The sequence below is a fragment of the Ornithodoros turicata genome, chromosome 2 (assembly GCF_037126465.1).
Source record: "Ornithodoros turicata isolate Travis chromosome 2, ASM3712646v1, whole genome shotgun sequence".
NCBI classification, from domain to species: Eukaryota; Metazoa; Arthropoda; class Arachnida; order Ixodida; family Argasidae; genus Ornithodoros; species Ornithodoros turicata.
The window spans coordinates 44,018,151-44,025,238 of record NC_088202.1 but is presented as its reverse complement, the minus strand read 5'-3'; positions in this window follow the sequence as shown (position 1 = coordinate 44,025,238).

The window sequence follows — 7,088 nt, the reverse complement described above, 5'->3', positions numbered from 1 at the left end:
GCCTGCGCTATTCAATGGACCTTTTTCACGTACGCGTCGTATCCTAGCGGCTCTCTGGAGAACCACGCTCGGAACGCGTCAAAACAAATCCGCGTGGGTAGCACAAAGGACCAAAACCGGTCCGGAGTGGGACCGACGAGCTCACGCCCTTCGTGCGGTCTCCCCACTGATCCCTACTTCTGTCGTCGCCATACTGCGCCATCTAATGAAAACGGAGATAACCCTCTCTGGCGCCTCAATGTCATCCGCATGCGCACAAGCCGTTGTGAAGGAGGTCCATAGCGTGAAGGGGGGCCATGCCGAAGGGCCACGTTCAGTGAACCGATGGAAGTGATTGCAGTAAGGCTGTGAGCTGCTGGCAGGATAGAAAAGGCGCTTAGCAGCCCGCATGAGCGGCCGACGCTGAAGAGGATCTTCTTGCATTTTTGACGCACGTGGTTTCGGTTTCGTACAATTCGTACGGCAAAATATTGCGAGGGATATCTCAAAGTACGCTATCGTTCAGGTTTTTATTTTTACAGCGACATGTGTTAGAGGCTCAATTTCATGATGATATCCCATATATCGTATCGCGGAAAACCCTTCTCACCCTCGGAGCGAGATGAAGCGAAGAAAGTAAAAAATGGTGCGCGATGCAGATTGGTCATTCCGAGAGACACGTTGGTCGCGACGTTGGCGCACGCAACGGCGCGCCTTTGCATCATCACCACCACCACGTTGGCGCACGTGCCTGAGAGAGAAAGTGGCAGCGGCGGTGCCGGTTCACGTGTCGTGGCATGTCAGTGTTGCCAACTCGAGGGAAATTTCCTTACATCTAGGAGATTTGAAGTCTGCATGGGGAAAAAAAATTCCTTCGACATCTAGGGAATTTTACTGCCGTGACACTTGTACTGAAAATTTCATTATATAAAATTTTCCCTGGCTCAAGCAAAGGAAAAACGCAACCACAGAACCACAGAAAGACTTGGGCTGATCGCTAATCTCACTCCGTACCGTAATTTTCCCAAACACCGACGGCAGGTACTTCAAGACCGGCGCGGCCATATGCTCCGCACATCCACTCGGACAAGAACCATGGTTTTGTTTTCTTTTCCGCTTGACGCCTCCCACCAAGTCACCCTTCGCATCTCATGTTTGTTTGTTATTGGACAGAAACTGTTTTGAAATGATGAGTTGAAATGAGTTGAAATGAGTTTACCATAGAATCACAATGCAAATACAACTTTCTCACGCATTTATTGGTAGTGTCACCACAGGACAGCTAGGGCTGCAGTCAGGCGATATCGTTTACTCGTGTAGCGGACCGTGGACAACGACGAAGATGGCCACGTGCCTGGAGCACCGGCCGCAGTTCCACCGGCGCGGCTACGGAGATAGGCCACTGTCATCGCCTCGCCGTGGCATACCATCATCGCCAGTCGGACTCATGTAGAGGGACACGACCTCTTCTACACTCGGATTTGTTACCGACGCCGTCGCCGGTAGTTCATTCATAGTTCAATGAATATATGAACCGCAGCCGGACAAACTCGCAGTCTAGGGAAATCTGGGGCAATTTTACATCCAATCCAAGGGGAAAATTCTACTATAGGTTGGCAACACTGTGGCATGTGAAGAGTTGCGCCGCGCGCGTACCGTCTTCTCGTCGAGTCGTCGCCTGCAGCAGCAGCGCCGACGGTATTGCGTGTGTATGTGGAGGCGAATATGGCGGCATTATGGGCCGTCCTAGGAAATGTACGCACGGAAGAAGATCTTGCTGCGAACCACAGTCGACAGGGAGAACCACGCCCGTAGCGACAGGCGAGCTCAAGTAGACAGCTCTGTCACTATGTCGTTGATCTGTTGCCACTGTAACTTGCATCATATCTGTTTTTAAATGGCTGGATTTGAACAATGACTGCCTCCAATTGTGCTATGCAATGTTTCGCCTAGAACCTTTAATTACAACTTTGTTTAATGAATTGTAGGTAATTATACTCATCAAGAAGTCTCTCTTGCACATAGTGACCGCCTGGTCCTATAGCTCATCTGCAAGGACGGCATATATGTGCTGCTCTCCTAACATTTTTGTTAGAAACCTCTATACATACATACATACTTTATTGTGGTGTCTGCAAACAGCAAAAGTCTAGAATATCTATCTATTAATTGAAATCTATCTCTCTTTCTATTAAATGAAATCTTAAATGAAATGAAAATTAAATGAAATCTCTCTATCTATTAAATGGAAAAAAAAGCGTATATGTGGGACAACACAGACTTCAGCGTATTTCAAGCATTCTACACACGATACTTGAAATAGAATACAAGCATACCGACTGGGACAATGTCGAACTCAAACTTGAGGAAGCACATTATGGTACGTCGACGTTGAAGCTTGCATTTTGTCACCAAGTACCGTTTTCTAAGCTTTGTGTTTGCTAGGAAAGTTTCATTGACCAGCTAACTGTCCTAAAATTTTTGTCAACGCGAAACGTCACACGTATCGAACTGTAATGTGATGTGAATAAGCACCTCTTCGTATGGCTGTAATGACTCAAACGATATCTTTCCTTGTAACCCAGACAGTGCATCCAGGCAAAGCTGATCAGGTAGGCTCTGGCACTGATGTTGTCGAGCCTTCCGAATGACATTGGAAACCTCAGGGTCACGATGTTCCAGAAGGTCATGCTCCACCCAAGCAATCCCGATTGCAAGATTGCATAGCTGACAGAGCTGATCCAAAAATTTGAATCAGCCCAAGCAGCAAAACCCAAGCAGCACAATGTACTGGAAGTCGAGTGCATTAGGAGTGGACGGTATGTGTCTTATCAATATTCTGTAGTTTCATGATTCTGTTCAAGGCCTTTCATCTACCCGTCCACCCCTATTGCACTCGACTTTCAGTGCATTTTGCTGCTTGGGAATGCACTGAAAGTCGAGTGCAATAGGGGTGGACGGGTAGATAAAAGGCCTTGAACAGATTCATGAAACTAGAGAACATTGATAAGGCACATACCGTCCACCCCTAATGCACTCGACTTCCAGTACATTGTGCTGCTTGGGAGTGCAATGAAGCCTTTTGCTGCAGTCAACCAGGAATACGTATTTTCTCGGTTTATTGGGGTCCTTTGCAGTTACTGCTAGGAGCAAATAAATTTTGCATTTAAATCTCGATACGACACCCACGGCCACAGGTCCTCCTTACTATAGTGATATTGAAGTTGAAACATATGTTGTGCCAGAGTTGCAGATAACATGTTCGCTTGTTTTCTGGTAAGTACTTTATAACCCGTGACCTGATAACGTACAAGCAAATTACTTCCACGTCCATCCTGCGTGAAAACTAGGGATGTGCCAACCGCATCCGCGAGTCCTCGAATCCTAGGCAGGGATTCGAGATTTGCAAATTCGAATTCCATTGCCCGAAACTGCGAATCGAATCTTTCGAATCCACCAACCAGGTTTGTTTGTTTCGTTTTAAAATTGGCGCCTCCAAGCCTGTTTGGCCGGCGGCCCCCGGGGCACGATAAAACCACAACACGAAGCACCGATATTAGAAGTTTAAAAGTAACACGGTTTTGCTTTGATTGATTCTTAGTTTTATGAGGGGAATTCAGCCTCTTGAGTTTATATATTTCCTGTAGTCGATGAACAACATACACTTGAGTCGATGAACAACATGTTAAAGGTGCAAAGGAAGGTGCATATGCCCAGACAGCACAACATGTTGCAAATGTGTTGCATTAATGTTACCTCAACGTTAAAGTGTTGCAGCGATGTTTCGTGCCCGCATTCGTCGTTGTAGCAATATACTTTCTTCAATGTTCATGCTATGTCTCAAAGATTACGTAAAGCTAACATTGCGATGATGTTACTCAAGCAATGTTGAATATGTTACACTCAGGTGATGTGGCATTTACATTGTTGATGCAATGTTTTGGAAGCAATATCAATGCTATCCTGCAATTGCATTTCTTCCAAAACGCTTAATCAGCGACGTAAATTCAACGATTGTGCAATATCAGTAGTAATAGGTCTGGTCTATTTGACCGCAACCCCGCCAGGGCAGCGCCACCGTCGCGTCTGGGCCGACTCCACTGGCGTATTTTTCCCAGCGCGGCGCGTGTGCGGAGGGTTGTCCGCACGATTATAACATGTAGAGACATGCAAAGAAGGGTCATACACAAAAAAGGATAAGTGAAAATATATTTATTAATGCCAATTCTAATGCCAATCAAGTTGCCAATTGTAAAGCCAATAGTGCTGGGAATTCTGCCAATTGTGATGCCAATCAGGTGAAGGAGAAAAACCCAGCCGAAAAACCTTCACGACCTGTAATAGAAGAAACAAAACACAAGACAGTACATGGGAATAATATACAAATTCATTATATCCAGTCCCTAGATTCTGCGCCCCTCTTGAGGCTCGACAGGATCTGTAGTGTTCCTGTCCGCGCCTACGAACCGCGCCCCCTCAACTCGTGCTACGGTGTTATCACGGATATCGATGCCTCGCTCTCTGACGATCAGATAAAGGAGGCTATCAGGTCTGAGCCTCCGGTTCTTGCAGCAAGGCGAATACGGAAAGACGCAGGAGCTGTGAGACTCACTTTTCTCGGGTCACTCAGACCGAAGGACATCAGCTTCCATCTCCTGACAATGCGAGTCAAGGACTACTTACCGCGCGCCCCACAATGCCGCAATTGTTTGAGGCACGGCCACGTAGCTGCGTGCTGCAGCCGGAGAAAGGTTTGCGCAACCTGCGGAGCGTCCCATGACTGTGCTGTCTGCCCGCAGAATGACCCCCTGTGTGTCAACTGTCATGGGAAACACCCAGCGACATCAAGCGAATGTCCCAAATTCAAGCTGCAAAGACGCATCGCCAGAGAGCGCTCGCGTTCTAGCAGCAGCTATAGAGCGGCCAAGGAACAAGTCCTAAAGAAGGATCACCGAAGGAACCGCAGACGAAGACGCCGAAGATCTGTGTCGCGGCCACCAGCCTCTACGCCTGCCGCCGCAGCCCCGCCGAAGCAACTTGCCTGGAAGGACAGTCACTTCCCACCACTACCCCCCCACGACAGTGCGCAAGCACCACCGAACTCTGCACCCAAGAGCTGCACGGAAGCGACACACTCCCAGGTAGCCCGCCGCGCAACTCCCGCTTCATCGTCTTGCACACCAGCTGACATGCAATCAGTGATAATCAGGCTGCTTTTCGTGGCACTAAAGGCCATAGTCTCTGCGTGCCCCCAGTGTAAGGCGCTCACTGAAGTCCAATCGATCCTTCAACTTGAAAACGCAATCGCCCCCTTACTGCCAACCGAGCCGGTTGGGCGCTAAGCCCCGGCTGTGTGACGGCATCGCTCCCTGGACGGCGAAATGGCGGTGCCAACAATAGTGCAGTATCAGACGACAACAATCTTCCAGTGGAATTCAAGAGGCCTTCAATCCAAAATATCAGACTTTCGCCAGTTTGCGTGGCGGCACAAGTTCCCCCTCATGTGCATCTCGGAATGCGGGCTCCGAGCGGATTTCCGTCTGTCGAATTATATCACATATGTCTCACAACCAAGCGGAACAAAAAGTCGGGCAGCCATCTTCATCCGCTCGGACATACCAGCTGTGCAGAGGAACATTGTGGCAACGGGCGCAGGGGAATACGTCTGCTGCTCGATTCGAGTGGGCTCCCGGGACCTCACAGTTGTCTCCCTCTACATACCACCCGCTGTCCCATATGATGTGAGCGACCTGGAGAACATCCTGGACAGTGTTCCTACGCCATATGTCTTATGTGGAGGCTTTAACGCCCATCATACCATCTGGGGCAGCGTGCGGTCCGACCCGTGAGGACAGCGGCTTGCTGCGCTGTTCGAAGAGAGGAACCTCCACATCCTTAACGACGGTTCCCCGACCTTTGTACAGTCACCACACCGATCGTCGTGCCTGGACCTGACGGTTGTGTCTGCTTCGGTTGCGCGGCACTTCACCTGGACTGTTGGCGCTGATATGCTTGGCAGTGATCATGCCCCGGTATTAATCAACATTCGCGGAGCACCTGGGACACAGCTCAAGCGCGCAGTCAAGAGGACCGACTGGCAACGCTACAGGGCTGCCGTTGATTCCACCTTCCCAGACCCCGTACTTGGGAACGCCAGCCACGGCGACTTCTGCCGCTTGGTGGTCGGCGCCACACACTGTGCCACGAGAGTCTTTCACCTTCCCACCAAGTTCTTAGCGGTCGACGCGGAGTACGCCAGATTACGTGCGATCCGGCGGAGAGCAGAGAGGCGGGCCCGTCGCACGCATCTCTTGGCCCATATGCTGGAAGCGCGACGGATACAAAAAGCCGTTCATAGACACATCTGTAAATTGGCCAGAAATCACTGGAGGAACTTTGCTTCCTCCCTATCTCCGCGAACACCTCTGTCCCGACTATGGATGGTACTCAGAGGACTAGCCGAACCTGTTACCCAGAGAGACCCGTTCCGATCACTCTCCGTGGCCACAGGACGCTCCGAATTACAGCTGGCAGAGGAGTACTGCGGCAGACTTACGTCCCAAACCCCCGACGGCTCAGCGTCAGCCCGTGACATCCCGGTTGTCCCGGAACCACCAACTGAGCCCTCTCTGGATCAACCGTTCTCGCTAATGGAACTGGAATCGGCTTTGCGTCGCTCACCAATGCACACATCCCCCGGGGCAGATCTCGTCACCTACAAGGCTCTCCACAACCTCCCGCTGCGTGGACGACAGCTGCTTTTGCAGATACTCAACGAGTCTTGGTGCGCCGGCGCTGTGCCCCAGGAGTGGAAGGTGGCGGTTGTTGTTCCCATCCTGAAACCCGGAAAATCACCTCACGACATAGACTCCTTTCGGCCGATAGCCCTCACTAGCTGTGTGGCGAAGATCATGGAGCACATGATTCACGCACGGTTGAGCTGGTACTTTGAAACCACGAGGTACTTCCCCGAAGCCATGGCGGGCTTTCGGCAGGGAAGATCGTCCATCGACAGCGTGGTTGATGTTGTGTCTAGCGTTCAACAAGCACAGTCTGAAGGCCAACTCACAGCCGCTGTTTTCCTGGACGTCATGAAAGCCTATGACAGC